Below are 19,241 nucleotides of genomic sequence, written 5' to 3' on the forward strand. Positions count from 1 at the left end.
TTTATCTTCACAACAACCTTGTAAGGTAGGAGAGGTGAAAAAATGACTGGTCCAAGGTTACTCAGCCAGCTTCCATGGCAGTCTCCCCAATCCTAGTTCTACACAATAACCACATCTTCTGATTGCATCTTCTCCCCCCTCCCCTCTCCACCTATATATCTGATCAGTTTCTTCTTACCCTCCATGCATCTGACGAAGAGAACTGTGATTCTCGAAAGCTTATGCTACAGTAAAGTTGGTTAGTCTTAAAGGTGCTGCTGGACTCTTTTCTATTTTGCTACTACAGACTAACATGGCTAACTCCCCTGGAACAGTAACCACAGCGTCACATTGGCTCTAAGTCATCTGAATTTGCTACCCACCCACAAACAGCACATTCTCCAACTGAGGAGAGCCAGGAAGGCCCAGTTACATCTCGCTAAGAAGCAGGACCAGTGTGTGTGTTTGTATGTATTACCAAACCTTGTTTAATGGAAAAAAAAGGTATTTGGATGCTAACATCAGAAGGGGAGCTTTGTTAAAATCACATAGGGAATCTCAGAATAGTTTTATATAGAAATTAATATATTATTTTACATTGGGCTCAGTCAGCCGAGTACCCAAATGGAAATGCTGTCACTGAAGGGGTGACTGACTGCAAGCAGCAGGTGGCTTCAGAATATTACAAGCGGCTTTTAAAATTTGTTCCAAAGTTAATTCAAGCACCTACACCTGCAGTTTTCCTTGTTCAAGCATCTGGATTCCAACCCTTCATTTCCTCTCATCTCCTACATTCAGAGTAGATTCTTGGTGAGGCTGACATACCCAGTCCTATACTGCTATTCCTTCACAGCCATAAATCTGAGCAACCGCAAGTGCAAAGAGGCACAGCAGCTGCAGGATTTGGCCCTAGCCTGGCTAGCCTATGATGAAAATTCTAACAAGGGCTGTCATTTTGCCATGATTTGGTGAGTGGAGAATTATGTGTGAACTCAGGGGCCTGGGATCTTGTCTCTATTTTGCTTTAGAAGATGTGGACTTATAAAAGTGTTGCTCTGTTTAGGATGCCATTCTATTGTGCTGGGACTGCCATTGAGAACGCTGCCATCGAGATCTCCCAAAAGGATGGAACGTTCAGCATCAAACGGAGGCCTGAACAAAGCGGTTGGGCGGTTCTCTGGAAAAAGGCTGTCCATCAAATCTGGGCTGCCAGCTCATGAAGATTATAACCAGCATCTTGTATTATGCCTGAAAGGAAATCAGCCACCAGTGCAGCTGCTCTAAAAATTGATGTTTTGTTTCCAATATCAACCACTGCATTCTGCACAACTGAAAGTATTGTAGCATGATTATAATGCTAGACTAGGATCTGGGAGACCCGGATTCAAATCCTCAATCTGCCATAGAAGCTCAGTGGATGACCTTGGGCCAGTCACACCCTCTCAGCTTAACCTACCCCACAGAACTGTTGTGAGGATAAAACAAAGGAAGGCGACAAGACGTATGCCATTCTGAACTTCTTGGAGGAAAAGGGAGATAAAAATTATACTAATGTGTAAGATAAGGGTGGCGGTGAGATCTTTTTAAAACATTCGACATCTACTGCCCTTGCCTTTTTACATGGTATATCTCAATTTACCCCCCCCCCAATCAGCATCGACACATGGCACAGCCCATCCCCTCAACATATTAAGCCCTTCGTTATGCATCTTTAAAACAATTCTTAAATATATGTATTCGTTACAAGTGACATCAATTTGAATCTAAAGATACGCATTAAACAAAAAGCTTTAAAATAGAAGCATTACAAAGGACAACACCGTTTTAAATGCAGCTCCCTGGACCGTGACAACCCACGTTTGTTTCTCTGTAACGTATGAACGAATGCGTCTCAACAACTATTTTACCAATCAATTCTAATTTTGCAAACCTCACCCCGCCCTTCTCTGTTGGGAGTTCCCTTAACTTTCTTGCTTTGCAGCAATAGACTTCAAACACTAGGGGGCGCTCTTTTTTGAAGACCAACCCATTCCAGCGTAAGAGATAACGACAAGGAGTGGTGAAACCATAAGAGGTAAAACTCCCAACATTCTCTTTGATAACATTATGATGACAGATCCCCACCATTCTTTTTAAAGGACAATGCCAAACATTTTTTAAAATTCGAAAATTATTATCTTCTCCTTTCAACGCAGTACACCTCACTTAACCCCCCCCCCCATTAACTTCAACACATGGTACATCCTACGATGTTTACTCCCACTTTTTTTTTTTAAGTCGCTTCCGTTGGGTGGGGTCGGTGATTTTGGAATCTGGGCGCGTACGCAAATCGCGTAAGGTAACGTTCGACAGACAAGGCGGCCGAGCCAATCGGCCGAAGGCGGGAAGGCTCCGAGCGGCCAATGAGGGCGCGCACCGGCGGCGGAGGAGGTGGGGCGAACGTCGGCCAAAGGGAAGCTGAGGGAAAGCCGTGGAATGGCGGACGGGCGGTGCGGGTCGCGTCGGTCGTGACGACGAGCTGAGGGAGGAAGGCGCGGAGAAGGCGGTTGCGGGCGGGTAAGGCTCGTCCCCTGGCCCTGAGGGGAGAGGGAGGACGGGGGTTAACCGGCGCCTTTAGGTGGTCGCAGGCCAGAGTGATTATCAGGGGCCGGGGTGGTGGGCGGGGCCTGCCCGGGCAGGAGGGCGACGCTCTACCTTGAGCGTGGGGCGTGGTCTGGAGGCGGGGCGTGGAGCTGCAGGGTGGGGCACCTGTGCTTGCTTTTGCAGCTTTAGCTCTGGGAAAGGTTGCCAACCTCCAGGTGGTGGTTGGAGATCTCCCGGAATTACAAGTAGATCAGTTCCCCTGGATAAAATGGCAGCTTTGGAGGGTAGACTCCATGGTATTATACCCCAGTGAGGTCCCTCCCCTCCAAAACCTGCCCTCTCCAGGCTTCATCCCCTAAATCTCCCGGAATTTCCCAAAGTGGAGCTGGCAACTGTAGTAGTGTGTCGTGGGTGCAATGTTGACTTGGGTTCAGGGTCGTAATATCCTCACCAGGTGACCAAGATAGCTCTTAGCCTAAACTTCCTGATGGGGTTGTTGAGGACAAAACATGGAAGAAATGTATACTGCCCAGTGACTCCGGTCTAATAAGAATAATAACAACATTCGATTTAGATACCACCCTTCAGAACAACTTAATAACCACTCAGAGCAGTTTACAAAGTGTGTTACTGTTAGCCTCGGGACAATCACTCTGTGAGGTGGGTAGGGCTGAGAGAGCTCTGAAAGAACTGTGTCTGACCCAGCTGGCTTCAAGCAGAGGAGTGGGGAATCAAACCTGGTTCTCCAGATTAGGGTCCTGCCGCTCTTAAACACTACACCAAACTGACTCTCCTCTCTCCTCACCTTTTCTCACAGGGGTTAATGATATTCTACCTACCTCTCTGAGATTCAAGGTGTAAGGTACACATCTTACACAGGGTAAGATGACGCAATCAATAGTGGTAGCCTGATCAACATCCAATAAGCTGTGTATTAGGACTATGATTACAGAAATCTGAAACAAGCATTCTGAGATATGATTCAGAATGCAGGTACAATGAAGAGAAATGGAATTATATCACGGGAAGATAATATAGTAAAGGTGTATGAGGATCCACTGGGAAAGGGCTGTTAATTCTTTGGAGGGAGGACAGTTGTGATTAAAAAGTATTAGATGACCACTGAATGCATGTTTGTTTAAAACATCTCTGATCTGCATTCCTTCTGAAATAAAATTTTCATTTGTGAAGCTTTTCATTACCATGTTGATAAAGGCCGCTGCTAAAGTACTCGTTTGCTGGGTGGGTACCTTCAAGCAGGAGTAATTCACTCCTGAAAGGATTTTAGAGGTAAGGTGGATATTATATTTATATCCTGTTTGTAGAACCAAAGCAACTTACAATACTGCTCTTCCCTACTCCACTCCTATTCTTAACTCTGTGGGGTAGATTAGGCTGAGAGAGTGAGTAACTAGTTTACGGTTACCCAGCAAGCTTCCATGGCAGAATGGTGGTTCAAACCTGGTTCTCCTGGATCTTAGCCTGACAGTACACCATACTGGCTTTTTACTTTGTACAGTGTATGCAGTCTACTTATCTTCCTACTATGTGGGGGGCATAGTGGTTAGAATGTTCAAGTCTCCAGTCACCCACAAAGTTTGCAGGGTAGCCCTGGGCTGGTTGGCCCCTGGAAGTCTAACTTACTTCAGAGAGTGGTTGTAAAGATAATGTGGAGGACAGTAGAACTGTATAGAGGTCTCTGAGCTAGTTAGATGAAGAGTGGTGTAAAAGAAAGCAGTAGAGGAATGGCTTGATGGGCGTTGTGGAAGCACTTTGCTTTGTAGCTGAAGATGCTACTGAAATAAATCCTGCTGCCAGGGTTTGCACTTGATATTCTCAGATGAGATAAAAATGTGCTAGACATGTAGATTACTCCTATAACAGTTTCTGTGTAGAAGTGCTTTATTTTCTGTGCTCTTCACACAGTTGTGTTCTGCACACAGCTGGCAGTGTGGACAAGTATGGAAGCATAGTTGTTGAAATAATTGAATTTCAGTGGGATCACACTTCATTTTCTTAAATTGCAGTGGTTGAACACCAGTATCAGTAAAACACTTTATTTGCTGTTCTCACAGCCAAGTTGCTTCATTCCCCATTAAATTGCTAGTGCACAGAAAATAAACTGCCTTAGTATAGTTCAAGAACATATTTGTGACTGCCCCCCCCATTGCATCTTTAATACAGCCCTTTGAATTTTTTGGAAGGTTAAAGCCTTGTTCCCATTGGCAAAGCAGATGGGTTGGTTTTTTTCTCCCCCTGCCCCCCCAAACAGTGTGTCTCTGTGTTACGGGGTGATGAAAAGGAGGGCAAATAGGATGCTCAGTGGATGGGTAAGATGGGAAATGATGGGACAGGAAATGGTCTCTTAATCTGGAATAGGGCGTTGACTGAGAAGGGAAGAGTATACACTCTATGTAGCATTTTGGTCCTTGATACTTTGGTATTTAAAGGGGATGGAAGTGGATCAGCTAGTGGGATGAGGAATTGAATGCTGCAAGAGAAGGCAGAGATTGGGATGGGCAAGGAGACAGAATCTACCTCGGGTATGTAGGTCTCTAGGGTGAGGTCCTGGCTTTATGCTCTTTTGTTGTGGCATGGAGGAAGAGCCTAGAGTGGACAGTGAGATGGGATAAAGTGGAAGCTCAGGTCTGGGTGGGATATGCAGCATTGCATCTGGTATGGGATGGGAAATAAGGTAGATCATGGAGGGGTGTATTTTGGAGGGCTGGCTGTAACAAATAGGCAGTCCTGGTGTTCTTGGAGCAGAAGTGTTAATATGAATTAATATGTGTTAATGTTATGTTAATATGTGTTAATATTAACCTGTGTTAATATGGAAAAACTCGAGAGGAGAACTGTCTGCTAACAGGACAGGGGAGTTGTCTCAGGAAGGATTGTGATGTTTGTGTTATGCAGGCTAGAGGTGGCCTGCTTTAATGTATTACCATCAGCCCTTTGGGAGGAGAGATATTCATGTATTCCTTACTCCCAACATATTTGTCCTTGCCAAACGGGCATGGTTGAAACAGTTGAGCATGTGTTCTTGTATTTATTTCAGAAGGATAGCCAACATATATAATTACCTCTATTCTCTCTAAATATTCAGGCTGATCTGATAATTTTACATCTCCCTTCTTGCTGATTGTTGTAATGAAACCACCCTTAAGGTGGCTAAATTTTCTGCTTCAGCATGCTCAATAAGAAAGCAATTGGTTTAATATTTTAGCAACTTCATCAGTATTAATGAGGCTGTGAAATCCTCTTTGAGTATTGATGACTTGTTTGTTATGCTTTGGCTGATTAATTGTAAACAAATAAACTGAACTGCAAGTTGGAGGTAGGACTTGAAGATGAGTGTGGTTGGAGATCTCAGGACAGGTGCAGCAAGGAACATGGAAATAATGTGGCAAGGAAGGGGAGCACTTACATTTGGTAAAGGTGGGCTTTGTTAATAAGAAGGGTTGTCCCTTATTTAATTTTTTTGATCTTTCAACCTACTGTACTCCAAAGGCTGGGACTGGGAATAAGTTGAGGGTTTCTTATCTAGAGAGCCTCTTTGGGAAGGAGGGTGTGCAGTGATATAAAAGAAACCAGAGATACCTTCTCAGAGCTGCTCCCTTCTCTGCTAATGAGTGCTACAGCGGACCTGTTTTTCCAGGTAATCAACCAATGTCCCTCCCATTACTGAACTTGGACTTCAGTTTTGCTAGAAGTTTGTAGTCTCATTTTTGAAGGAAAGCTGGTGTGCATTCACTATACAGATAAAAATTACCAGCGAGTGTATCACGTTTATGTGGAATCATTTAATCTATGGCACATTTGTATAGTTTGTTTCTATGAAATTTGCATTGTTTGTGCAAGTTTCACCCATTTTGTCTTTTGCATGAGGCTGGTTGCCCTTATTTGTAAAAATAGATTATGGGTAGAATTTTGCTTGTATACACATATCTTGTAAAATTAAGATTAGTTTTCAGTAGTGTGAACTACTGCCTGTGAAGCAGAAGCTGACCAGTAGCTATCTTATTGAAGAAGTAGTTGTATTTTGGCTGGGTGTGTGAAAATATGGACATATGATGATACATCAAATGCTCAGTTAACATTTGGTTATGTATCATTCCTGTTAGCATTAACAATTTAGGTTGAGTTCAGTGGGCATGATGCTTTACAGTAAATTTCCTTTATCTTCATCATTATAACTAATAATTCCATTTTCCACTAATGTTTACTTTAGCCAAAGGCACAAAGAATATTCGTAGCTGAGCAGAGATATAAATAAAAGTTCCCTAATCTAAACACGTTACTTTACTGTACACCTCACTGGCTGTCAGATCCAACTTTGGAGAACACCTAGCAAGGTTCCACAGTTTTGTGAAAGGAAAAGTCTGAAAACTCTGGCAGTCAAAATAAATGGTTGTTGTGGGTTTTCCAGGCTGTATTGCCGTGGTCTTGGCATTGTAGTTCCTGACGTTTCGCCAGCAGCTGTGGCTGGCATCTTCAGAGGTGTAGCACCAAAAGATAGAGATCTCTCAGTGTCACTGTGACACTGAGAGATCTCTATCTTTTGGTGCTACACCTCTGAAGATGCCAGCCACAGCTGCTGGCGAAACGTCAGGAACTACAATGCCAAGACCACGGCAATACAGCCCGGAAAACCCACAACAACCATCGTTCTCCGGCCGTGAAAGCCTTCGACAATACAGTCAAAATAAAGTTATGGAAATGTGTATTATGTTCATCTGTGCAACAACAATTTCACATGTCATATTGAAGATCCTGTTCCCTGAATCGTTCGCCAAATTAGTGAGTTGGAGGGGGTGGCTGTTACGGGCTTCTTTCACTAACTGAAAAATCTGGTGCCACTTTGGATAAAATGGGGATGGTTCAATGTGCACAAGTGCAACATGCTTTGTTAGCTGGCTTGAGTCTAAGATATACCAGGGTATTCTGGTGCAATATCCAGGTTAGTCTGATGAAGCAAGCTCTGACTTGGGAAAGTTTTAATGCTGAAATGAATATTGTTAGTCTTTAAAGCACTACTGGGCTTATGTTTAATTATACCAAGCAGGGTTGCCTGGCCCTCTCAACCTCCCGGTGGGGGGATTGGGGCCTGGCACTCGCCTTTCCGGTGTGTGTGCACGCAGCTCCTGCAAGTGTGATGTCACTTCCGGGAAGTGACGCCATCACGTGGCTCACCCCCCTCCCTGGAGCACGCCCATGCTCCGTAGGGGCTTGGATCGGGGCCGCTGTGGAAGGCAGGAGCCCAAATGGGCTCATTTTGGTCCCATTTTGGCATGGATCGGGCCCGTTTTGAGCCGCTGCCGAGCACAGGAGCACTCCTGCCCTCTGCAGTGACCCAAAACGGGCCTGATCTGTGCCAAAACAGACTCCTTTCAGCCTGATATGGCTTTTCTAATACCAAGTAGATAATTTGTTCTGGTAATGTGTGTGGGTTCTGCTAAAGATAGTTAACAGCTGTAATGATTGAGAGATCCCATTTTTTGTTGAGGGGGAGGGAGCATGAAAACTCAGAGATCCCAGTTCATACATTTCACACTGGAAACTTTTTTGTTTAATAGTTGTGACTTGTAGGACAGAAAAGGTGTCTAGTAACATTGAAATGTTCTCCCACTGTTTGTCAAGGATACAAGTAGAAGGACAGTGTTGGCTCATGATAGCTGTGGTAAGGTAGAGCATGAGCCACTGAGAGTAGATGATGACTGAGTGGATTTGCCAGAGATGGTGTCTCTGATCTTGTTAGGTCCTGGTATTGCCTGAGTACATAGGGGACAAAGTTGGTCTCTTGCAAGATCTGGTCCTTAGGTTTGTGTGTCTGTTAGGAGATGCCACAAGTTATTTCTTTGAATCCTAAAAGAGATGCACCTTGCTGATATAGCCATAGAAATTGGGTGTGGTGTCATGATTCAGTCTTGATGTAAAGGGGGTGGAGGATCGTTCTGTGGTCTGAGTTGAATCTCTTGGCTTTAATTAGTCATGCTGATTCACCTCTTTGCATGGCATTTCAGATTGTTTGGAGTCTAATGCACATGAAATGCACCTTCCCATCACTTGTACATCTAATAGGCGTGTGTTCATATAGATTGTGTATTCATATATAGGCCTTTTCAATTTCTTTATTTAAAACACTTCTATGCTACATTCTCAGCATAGTGGCCTTTAACCCTTCGTTTTTTTTTTTTTTGAAAAATTTTTATTGGGTTAGAATCCATTATTTCCACATTTACATTCAATTTTCCCCAATTTTTTCATCTCTAACCTCCTCCCTTTCCCCCCCCTTTTTGTTGACTTCCAACAGCTTTCCAACCCTTTGTCCCCTTTCCCTTACTTTTATTAGCTTCCTCTATCTAAAACAAATATATATTCTCCATTATTCTAAGCAGTACATCCTTAACTATTTTTAACATTATATGCCCAAACTGTAAGCCTTTGTTTCCATCTTAGATAAACAATTTATCCCAATTTTTCAATTTCAGGTATTTCTATATATCATAAACCATATAGATCATACGTTCATTTATATCAAACAATTTGACTTATTCTCTATATATATTACTCATTCTATCTTTTTATAATAGTTCTATATATCTCTCCTCACGTAGTCAATCAATTTGACCCATCTATATCTTCAGACATTCAGTTTGGTACAAAACTTGTCAGAAAAAAAAGAAAATATTGTTAGTTAATCGCTCCTTATATTTAGTCCTTATAATTAATTATTTTCTCTATGTTCTGTTTGTTAACCTATATATATCTATATATATGTCAATCTAGTAATCTGACTGTTTATTAATTCACATTTATCTCTTCTCCCCCCGGTAAAGTCTCCCCCTTCTACTTCAATACTTCAGTAGTTCTCAAACTGCCACAGTTTTCCTCCCACCTCCCATTTCTTCTCCAGGTATTGTTTCAGCTTCTCCCAGTCTGTGTTGAACTGCCCTGAGTCCAGATCTCTCAATTTTCTTGTCATCTTGTCCATTTCAGCCATATACAGCAATTTGTAAGTCCAATCTTCAATAGTTGGCACTTCTTGTACTTTCCATTTTTGCGCATACAAAAGTCTAGCTGCTGCTGTCATATAAAATATCAACGTCCTGTGTTGGGCTGGAATTCCCTCCATTCCCAAGTTCAGTAGCAGGAGTTCTGGGTTCTTATTAATTTGAAATTGTAAAATTTCACTCATTTCTCTTATTATTTCCCCCCAGTACTGCCTGGCTACCTCACACGACCACCACATATGATAGAGGGAGCCCTCATGCTTCTTACATTTCCAGCATTTATTAGAAGTATTCAAATTCCCTAGCGCAATCTTCTTTGGTGTCATGTACCAACGATAGATCATTTTATAAATGTTCTCTTTGATATTAATACATGTCGTTGTCTTCATTGTAGTTTTCCACAAGTATTCCCATGCCTCCATTGTTATTTCTTTATTAAAGTTTATAGCCCATTTCACCATTTGTGTTTTAACTATCTCATCCTCGGTATACCACTTCAACAGTACTTGGTATACCTTGGATATTCTTTTCTTATCTTCTTTAAGAAGGGTCTGCTCTAGTTCCGAATTCTCTATTCGTATACCTCCCTTTACAGAGTCCGAATTATATAAGTCTCTGATCTGTCTATACTGGAACCAATCGTAGTTAGGTGATAGTTCCTCTTGTGTCTTTATTCTAAGTTTGGATGCTTCAGTTTTAGTTATTTCTTTATACGTTAAACATTGTTGTTCATTATCAACAGCTCTCGGGTCTATCACCTCATATGGAACCACCCACAAAGGGGTTCCTTCTTGTAGATAAATTCTGTACTTCTTCCAGATTATGTATAGACTTCTCCGAACAAAGTGATGCAGGAACATCGAGTTGACCTTTACTTTGTCATGCCATAAATATGCATGCCATCCAAATATTTTTTTATATCCCTCTAGGGCTAGTAGTTTCTTGTTCTTTAATGTCATCCATTCTTTCAACCAAACTAGGCAGATTGCATCATGATAAAGTCTCAGATTGGGCAGTTGCATTCCGCCTCTTTCCTTTGCATCTTGTAAAACTTTCACTTTCACTCGAGGCTTCTTGCCTGCCCAAACAAAATCTGATATTTTCCTCTGCCATTTTTCAAATTGTTTGGAGTCTCTGATGATTGGTATTGTCTGTAGCAAAAACATTACTCTTGGTAACACATTCATCTTAACTGCTGCAATCCTGCCCAGCCATGACAAATTCAATCTATTCCATTTAATCAAGTCTCTCTCTATCTGAGTCCATAGTTTTTCATAATTGTTTTTGAATAGATCTATGTTCTTTGCAGTTAATTCGACTCCCAAATATTTCACTTTACTTGTTACTTCACAATCCGTTGTTTCCATTAACAATTGTTGTTTCTGCTTAGTCATATTTTTGCATAATATCTTTGACTTCTTTTTGTTAATGAAGAAACCTGCCAAGTCTCCAAACTCCTTGATCTTATCTATCACTCTTGGCATGTTCTCCAATGGGTCCTCTACAATTAACATTATGTCATCCGCAAATACTCTGACCTTATATGAATAGTCCTTTATTTTTATTCCACGAATTTCATCATCTTGACGTATTTGTATCATCAGAATCTTTAACCCTTCGTGATTGCAAAGGGGTACTAATGTTAGTCTGCAGGAGCAGAATACAATAAAAAGTGGCAACTTCACTCTTTGCTGCTTTGAGTATTACAGAGATCCCAAGCAGAGATCTCTGTGCTCTTTTAGAGCATTTGCTCTTTGCAGCTGAGTAGTTACTCAGTTGTTCATGAGTCACTTCACCCTCTTTCCAAAGAGCCTCCCTTTGTCCAAGACCTAGGCATAATCTTCTTTGTGACTGTGTTGGTTTCAGCTGAGGGTGGTGGATGTTAGCAATTGATTTATGGATGTCTCCAAGGTCCTTTTAGATAATCTGGATGCACTCTTGTAGAATGCACTGAGTGCACTATCGGGGAACAGTCATGTATGGACCTACTAGAGAGTCTGGTCTGCAAATATTTAGTAGGGCTGTTCTTAGTTCCTGTTTTTCTGGATTCTTGTAAGCTTTTGTGCTGCCTGGTGTTTTGCATGCAAAGAGGATTCTTGAAAGTATGCACAACTAACTGATGATACTTTTGTCAGGGGCTAACTAAACAGAAAAGGGCAAATAATGGCTAATAAATTGCTTTTTTATTCCAGTTAATGTAGAAGGTATCATAAGCTCCATTTGTGTGGAAAAGCAATTTAAAAATACAAAATCTGTAGATTGGAAAGAAACAAATGTTGTGCATTGCCACCGGGGTAGATAAAAAGGAATGATTTTTTAAAAAATCAAAAAATGATGTCTTTTCAGTAAGATTTTTATTTAAAAATTTAGCTGTGGGTTTTAATATTTAATGTATGCGTATGATCTGTTAAAGTTGGATTTGTGACCCTGTTGTGAATTTAGAAAAAGCTGTTTTTCTTTATAAAGAGAGTACTGTGGGGGAAATGTCTTTGTTAGGTATTATGCAGCACGCTTGTTAGTGCTCTTATAATATGGCTTGATGCTGATGACAAGTCCTCACTGGTGTCACCCACTCATGGGGGCACTTTCACTCCTGATCTGCCCAGTAACTACCTCCCGCCCTGGCTTCTAGTTGGGTTTATTTACTTTTTGTGGGATGATGGTGAGGCAAGAAGACAGAAGAAGGAGCAGACTAAAGCAGGAAGGAATATGGGGAAGAAGCTGCATCTTCTACTGTTGATTGGAACCAACACCCATCTTCAAAAACTTATTGTAGCTTGGATTGTGAGCATCAAGTTACCCAATTTGAAAAAGCAATAGTTTGATTGCAGACCAGTGTTTCTGCAAAGCGCACGCATCTCCACCTACATACAGTGATCTCTCCCCCCACCCCCCGCCCAGCAGCCTAAAATGCTCCCTGAAATATTTAATAAACTTCCAGTGTGTCCCCTGAGGTAGTTAGTATAAAGACTCTGTATAGTTTTTAATCAATGTGTTTGTACGGTTAGTGTGAGAAATCAGTATGTTCTTTTGTTTAAGAATATCCAGCAATGGAAAATTTGGATTCTAAACCAGCTTTTTATCTTGTTATTTTAATCAGTGCACCTTGACTGCTGCTATCTTTTTGGTGGAGGCATAAAGTAATGTAGTTTTTATTATCACACTTTTTCTCGAAAGTGCTCAGGATGGTGTACATGGCCTCTCCCCTGTCCCCCAACAACACAGTGAAGTAACTTAGGCTTAATGATAGTGACTAGCCTAGGGTCACCTAGTGAGTTTCAAGGTTGAATGGGGCTATGACTCTGCCTCCCTGGTGGTTATCTGACACTCTAAACACTACTTCATGAGTTTAACTGCATTGGCTTTCCCCAAAGAACTGTGGGAATTGTAGTTTGATGAGGGTGCTGAGAACTCTGTTAGATCCCTTACTACCTTAGAAGTCTGCTTTTTTTTTAAAGCACATAACAATGAAACCATTTTAAATCTATGATATGGATATTCCTTATCAGGGGATTTGACAGTAAGGATTCTGCCTAGATTCTCACAGGTGTGTGTGTGGAGGTGGTTTGGTTATTGCCAATTCCTCCCTACCACAGCAGCCCCAAACACTCCTCAAAATGCTTCTCTTGCGGGGCAGAGAGACCCTCACAGGAGCAGAGGATCAGCACTCCCCAGTGCTCCTGCAGAAATCTAGGAAGGATCCAAGACAATCTTGCTACCTTAATTATAAAATAAAATACAGATATGTGTAAATCTGGAAATGTTACTGATTGGAGAAATTGGCCTATAAATATTCCCTTTGCAAACATTATATTTAATATCAGCAAATTCTGTTAGGTTTAGTCTTGTAGAGTTGTTTTCTAGCTGCTGTGATTTAACTAAGTTGCTGTGATTTAACTAAGCCCAAACACTTTTTGTTCCATTACTGTTGATCTTCTGCTTTACAGAAGCTATGATTTGATCATATGTATGGGGTTGTCAATCAAATTTGATGGGCTGAGGCTCCAGCCCAGTGTTGCACGTGGCACCAATAGAGACATTCTTGACTTGGGCTTGTTACGGTGCAATCCTATGCAGAATTACTCCGGTTGAAGTCCATCAAAGTCAGTGGGCTTAGACCGGAGTAACTGCATAGGATTGTACGGTTAGTCATCTACCTACCTTCTGGGGCATAGTGGGCGGACAGTCCCTGCATGACTAATTACTGTACTGCCTTAACTTTCCAAAATGTAAAATCCCAGGATGGCATGAAACTCCACCATTTCACACAGTTGTCAGACAGACAGTGACACAGCCCTTTAACAGAAGTGCGTGCATAAGTGATTCATATGGGCACAGTTGATTCATTTATATAAGCTCTAAGCAGAAAATACCTTTTTAACAATTATTTTGATGGCTGAACACTCTCTAACAGGTTAAAACATCAGGGAATAGTAGATCTTTTTTAAAAAGGTTGATGCCTAAACTGAAACTTTAATGAATTTTTTGTTCTTATTCAAAATTAAAACATTTACCACCACCACTCCTGGTGGATGTTAGGAAGTGATTTTTGCTGCATGGGCATGTTTAACAAAAGCCTGTTGTTAGTTAGCTGCAGTGATTTAAATAAAGAGTAATGTTTTTCACACTTATTACAGGAGTTGTACCTCTCTTTCTTAGAGACTCCTGTTGCCACTACCAATGGTTGCCATTTGCTCTTTTGGCGTGCCTTAGAGCCTGGACTTTGTCTTCCTTGTAGTTGCTGCAGCCTTCATTGATTATAGGCCTGTCTAGAAAAATAGGTATGTGCAGCTTCCTCTTTGGCACTGAGGCTTCTCCCTTTCTGTTTTGATGGTCTTCATTCCCTACTGCACTGCTACGCTTCAGTGTACAGCTTGGCTTGCTGAATGTGCAAACTGACCAACCAGAAAAGAGCAGCCCCGGGGTACAGATCAGACAAGAGAGGGCAAACAGCCCCCCCCCGAGGCATACAATCAACAATAATAGCCAAAATTATCAAAACTAATATCTAATGTATATGTAAAGTGCCCAAAGGGCCTCAAGAGTCAAACTCCATCTGAAACAATTCAACCATATATATATACACACACTTTTACAATATTCAATGGTGGGAACACAATATGTACATAGAAAATATCCAGTATATGTCTAACCCCATTCAAGAATATATGTACATAAACGTTGACAGTATTCTATGGTGAGAATACAATTGGCACATGAGAACTATCCAGTGTTTATAATTCCATAGTGGCTTTGTATATATCCAGCTGTTAACAAACAGTTCATAGAACTATAGAAGCCTGCAAAGATGCAGTAGGTGCAGGACACAGATGTTCAGTCCAAACAACCATGCCTGCGGATTTCGCCAGCATGTCAAAAGTCCATCCCGTTTCGCATACATAGCTTCTTCATAGGCAATTTAATAATATTTTAACCAATCAATTTCATACCACCATTATCCTCTGAGATAAACGTATTAGCATCGTTCTAATACGTTTATCTCAGAGGTTATTGGTGGTATGAAATAATGGTCTAATAATTTTGACCATTTCATCTTCCAGAAAGTGGAGGAAAAAATGAGGGGGTCTGTTATCTTGGATCTGATTCTCATCAACAGGGAAGAGCTGGCTGATGAGGTGAAGTTAGTGGGGGCCCCAGGTAGCAGTGACCATGTCATTTTGGGATATTAAGATCTTGGGGAAAGGAAAAGGTAGTCAGTCATATAGACTTTAGAAAAGCTAATTTCAACAAACTCCAATGCTGGGTAGAATACTATGGTTCGACATACTCAAGGAGAAGGGAGTTGCATGATGGGTGAGAGTTTCTTAAAAGTGGGATATTGAATGCACAATCACAAACGATTCCAATGAAAAGGAAAAATGGGAGGTACCTGAAGAAGCCAGAGTGGTTCCATAAATAGCTAGTGAGTTGAGGATTAAAAAGGACACATTTGCATACAACTAAGGATGAATATAAACAAATAGCCAATGCTTGTAAGGAAAGTGTTAGGCTCAAGCTCAGTATGAGCTCAGGCTAGTGAGGGATGCTAAACACAACCAAAAAGGGCTCTTTGGTTATGTTCGGAGCAAGAAAAAGAACAAGGAAGTGATAGGTCTACAGCGGGGAGAGGAAAGTAGAATTTTAACGGTGGTAGAGGGCAGAACTGTTCAACTCTTACTTAGCCTTGGGCTTCCCCTGCAAGGGAAGCTGTGTGCAACCTGGCAAAAGTAGAACACATGTGAAGGAAGGGCGCGAGTTGTAGCTTAGGAGAGGCATAGCATTGGTACATAAACATGTAGCTTTTTAACATGAAATCAAGCCCTTGGGGGCAGGTGAACCATCTCCCCACCCCAAGTCTTCAGCTTTATTATTTATTTCATTTATACCCACCATTCTCTCTAATTGGTTTCCAAAGCCACTTACATTGTTATTGTCTCCTCAATTTTATCGTTCTAAGAACCCTGTGAGGTAGATTAGGCTGAGAGACAGAATGATTGGTCCCAGGTCACCCAGTCAGCATCCATGGCAGAGTGGGGATTCAAACCTGGGTCTCCCAGGTCCTAGTCTGACATTCGAACTGTTACTCCACTCTGGCTTTCAGCTTTCCCTTCTTTCCTCCGCTTGCAGTCCGTCCTAGGAAAAGGCTGGCCAAGTTGCAAAAATCGTGCAGTACTAAGTCACTCCGGTAATTTGTGTGGTGGCTGTTGCTGGGCCCAGTAGGGTCACCAGCCTCCAGGTGGGTCCGGGAGATCTTCCAGAAGTGCAACTGATCTTCAGACTACAGTGATCAGTTCTGGAGAAAGTGGCTACTTTGGAGAGTGCACTCTGTCGCATTGTACACCGCTGAGATCTTTCCCCAGACTCCAGCCCCAAATCGCCAGCAATTTCCCAGCCCAGAGTTGGAAACCAGCCAAGCCTCACAAGTTATGCAGGGGCTGTTGCTGGGCCCAAGCAGATTGTGAGATAATCATGTTATGTAGCTGTCACTGCACCTGGATGTCTTGTGCAAATTGCATATTACTGGTGGTTGCTGCTGGGCCTAGCCCTCCCTTCAGAGCAGGGGGCAGGGAGCAAGGGTGAATGGGCACTGTGAACTGTGCTTTTTACTGACAGAAACAAAGGTTTGAAAGATGGCAATATTGTGGTTGGCTAGCAACCTCCATAATGCCCACTGTGAGGATGTTCATTTCTTAAAACTATAGGTACTAGTTCTGTTTGTTTGTAGAGATACCCCCAAGGTATTTGGGTGGGGTTTTTTAGTGAGATTTCAGATTTTTCTGCAGACCAAGGTCTTTTCGCAGGTATGTTAAAATATCTGTCTTGTCTGTTAATGGCCCCAGTCTCCAAATTTAAGTATCCCCAGTTGGGGCCCCAATTCCCCTTCCCGTACTATTTCCTCTTTCCCTTCACCTGGCAGCCGCCATATCCTCACCTTTCTGTCCCTTCTCTCCTTTCCACCCACTAAACTTCCCTGCCTCCCTGGTCTTCAGCTGTATTATTTAATTCTTTTCTGCCATGCCTTTCTCCCAGTGGAACCCAAAGCAGTTTATATTGTTCTCCCGTCCTCCATTTTATCCTCACAGCAGCCCTGTGAAATAAGTTACATTGAGAGTAAGAGCATGACCTAAGGGCATCCAATCGTGGTAGAGTGGGGATTCACACCTAGGTCCATGTTTATCACCAAACAGTACTGGTTTTTGTGTGGTGGCTGCTGTTGAGTAGTAGTGAGTTGCCAAGTGGTTACCGCTGGGCCTTGGCGAGTCATGCAACTGACCTCAGTGAGTCCTCCCTCCAGGGAAGGGCGGTGGGGAATGAAGATGGCCTGCAAGGCTAAAAAAGCCTCTGAGTGCCCCCACCCCTTCCCCCTGCCTTGTACTAGCACCAATCAGAAGGCTGGCAATATTGTCATGGCCACTCAGGAGTCATCCATTTCTTAAAGCTACAAGTGCTGCTTCTATCATTTTGAGAGGTTTTATCCCCTAGTGTATTTTTTTCAGATTTGTCTACAAATCTGTGGCTTTTCTCAGTTTTGACAAGATCTGGTTTCTCTTTGTGGTTCCAATCTCTGAATTTTAAGTTTCCATAGGCGGAGCCATGTTGAGCATTAGATATATTGATAATAAGCCTTGATTCCAGGTGCCAAGTCACCATCTTGACATGAAGTGGTATTAAAGCTCCAGTGGTCCTCAGCCTGCAAACTATTGCAGGGTTTAAAAGGTGGAGGAGGTAAGGGGGGAGTCAGCACTTAAATTGAATGCCCTGCAGAAACTTCTGGCACATAGCTAATTTGTTGCTAGGATATGAGCTCAATGGCTCCTGGCTCTCCTTTGCCTTTGCTGAGAACTTTTGCTCTCTCCTGGGACAGCTGGGGGAAAACTGGAAGCAGTCATGTGGTTGATGGGCTGGACAAAGATAAGAGACTTTCTCCACAAGGGTGGGAGACAGAGAAAGCTGGCCTGAAGGGGAATCAGCAGGTCTTTCAGTTTTCTAGCTTTCAGTAGAGTTGGAAGCATTCAGTGTGTAAATAGTAGTTCATATATTGTGAGCAAGTTTTATATTTAGGCTTGGTATACTAATTATATACACAGGATTATTATCCAGATTTACTGAATCGCTGAAGTGGGGGCTTCTGTTTGAAATCTGTTCACTACCCCCCCCCCCCCGCCCCAGCTCCATGCTTGAATTGAAAAGAGAACAATTCTTGGTTATTTTTCTTCTTTTCCTTCTAGTTATGCAGCAGTCTAATGGTAGAAGTTGGCCTGCCTTATAATATTAGCTTAAACAAAAATGGCTTGATTCTTCAAAAGTTTATGCTGCAATATCTGAATGTTAGGTGCCCCAGGGTTCTTGTTTTCGTTAATGCAGACTTATCCCATTGGAACCCATTAGTTTAGGCCCAGTTCGTTTACATTCAGCTGGATCAAATGGTTGGATTTTATTATTACACAGGCCAGTCCATGATACTTTACAGAGCATAAGAAGGCAAGTTTGTGCCTCAAGGAGCTTACAGTCTAAAATCTGAGACAATGAAGATGACAAAGAGAGGGGAAAGAAGATGAAGGTGGAAAAAAACTGTGGAAGACTGTTCATTACTGTGACATATACAGGGGTTAATTCCTGTAGGGGAACTAGGGAGTCGTGTGAAAGTTTTCAGTTTTTTCCAGGACTGTGCCTCTTCCAGAAAGCATATCATACGCATAAAACATTTGCACTCCATAAAAGATGAGGAAGAAGCAACTCTGCACCGTATTCAGGAAGGCATTCCAGAGCTCTGGGCCAACTGCAGTAAAGGCCCCGCTCTACACAACTAACCTCTGAGTTCTTACCTCTTCAACCTGATCTGCTGATTTAAGGTTGCCAGCTGGTATGGAGAAAAGTGTCCTGTCCCTTTAATAATAGGCTTAATGTGTGGAAATGGACTGTTGAAGCTTTTTGTCGAATGGAGGTAAATAAGATCGCCTGATAAATAATGTCCCATTAATCCACTATTAAAAGAAAAGGACATTTTAAAGGCAATATTAAATGTGCTTAATATGATAAATAAAAAATTGTATTTGATATAAAAGCTTCTGGGCTCCTTAATTTTGAGGCTGGCTCCTCAATTCACAGAAAATTTGTTAAGGTTTGATATATAAATAATATAGATATATAGGGCAGCAAACTCTA

At 42.1% G+C, this 19,241-nt stretch overlaps 1 protein-coding gene across 1 annotated transcript in view; it reads left to right on the plus strand.

Moving 5' to 3' along the window:
• The first annotated feature begins 2,436 nt into the window (after positions 1-2,436).
• Positions 2,437-19,241, plus strand: part of WASF2 (WASP family member 2) — a 55,924-nt gene continuing 39,119 nt past the window's right edge. The window contains exon 1 of the mRNA XM_054999131.1: positions 2,437-2,535. The gene's annotated coding sequence lies outside the window, so the exon portion shown is untranslated. The remainder of the gene's footprint in view (positions 2,536-19,241) is intronic.

Source organism: Eublepharis macularius, chromosome 15, assembly GCF_028583425.1.
Source record: "Eublepharis macularius isolate TG4126 chromosome 15, MPM_Emac_v1.0, whole genome shotgun sequence".
Taxonomy (NCBI): Eukaryota; Metazoa; Chordata; class Lepidosauria; order Squamata; family Eublepharidae; genus Eublepharis; species Eublepharis macularius.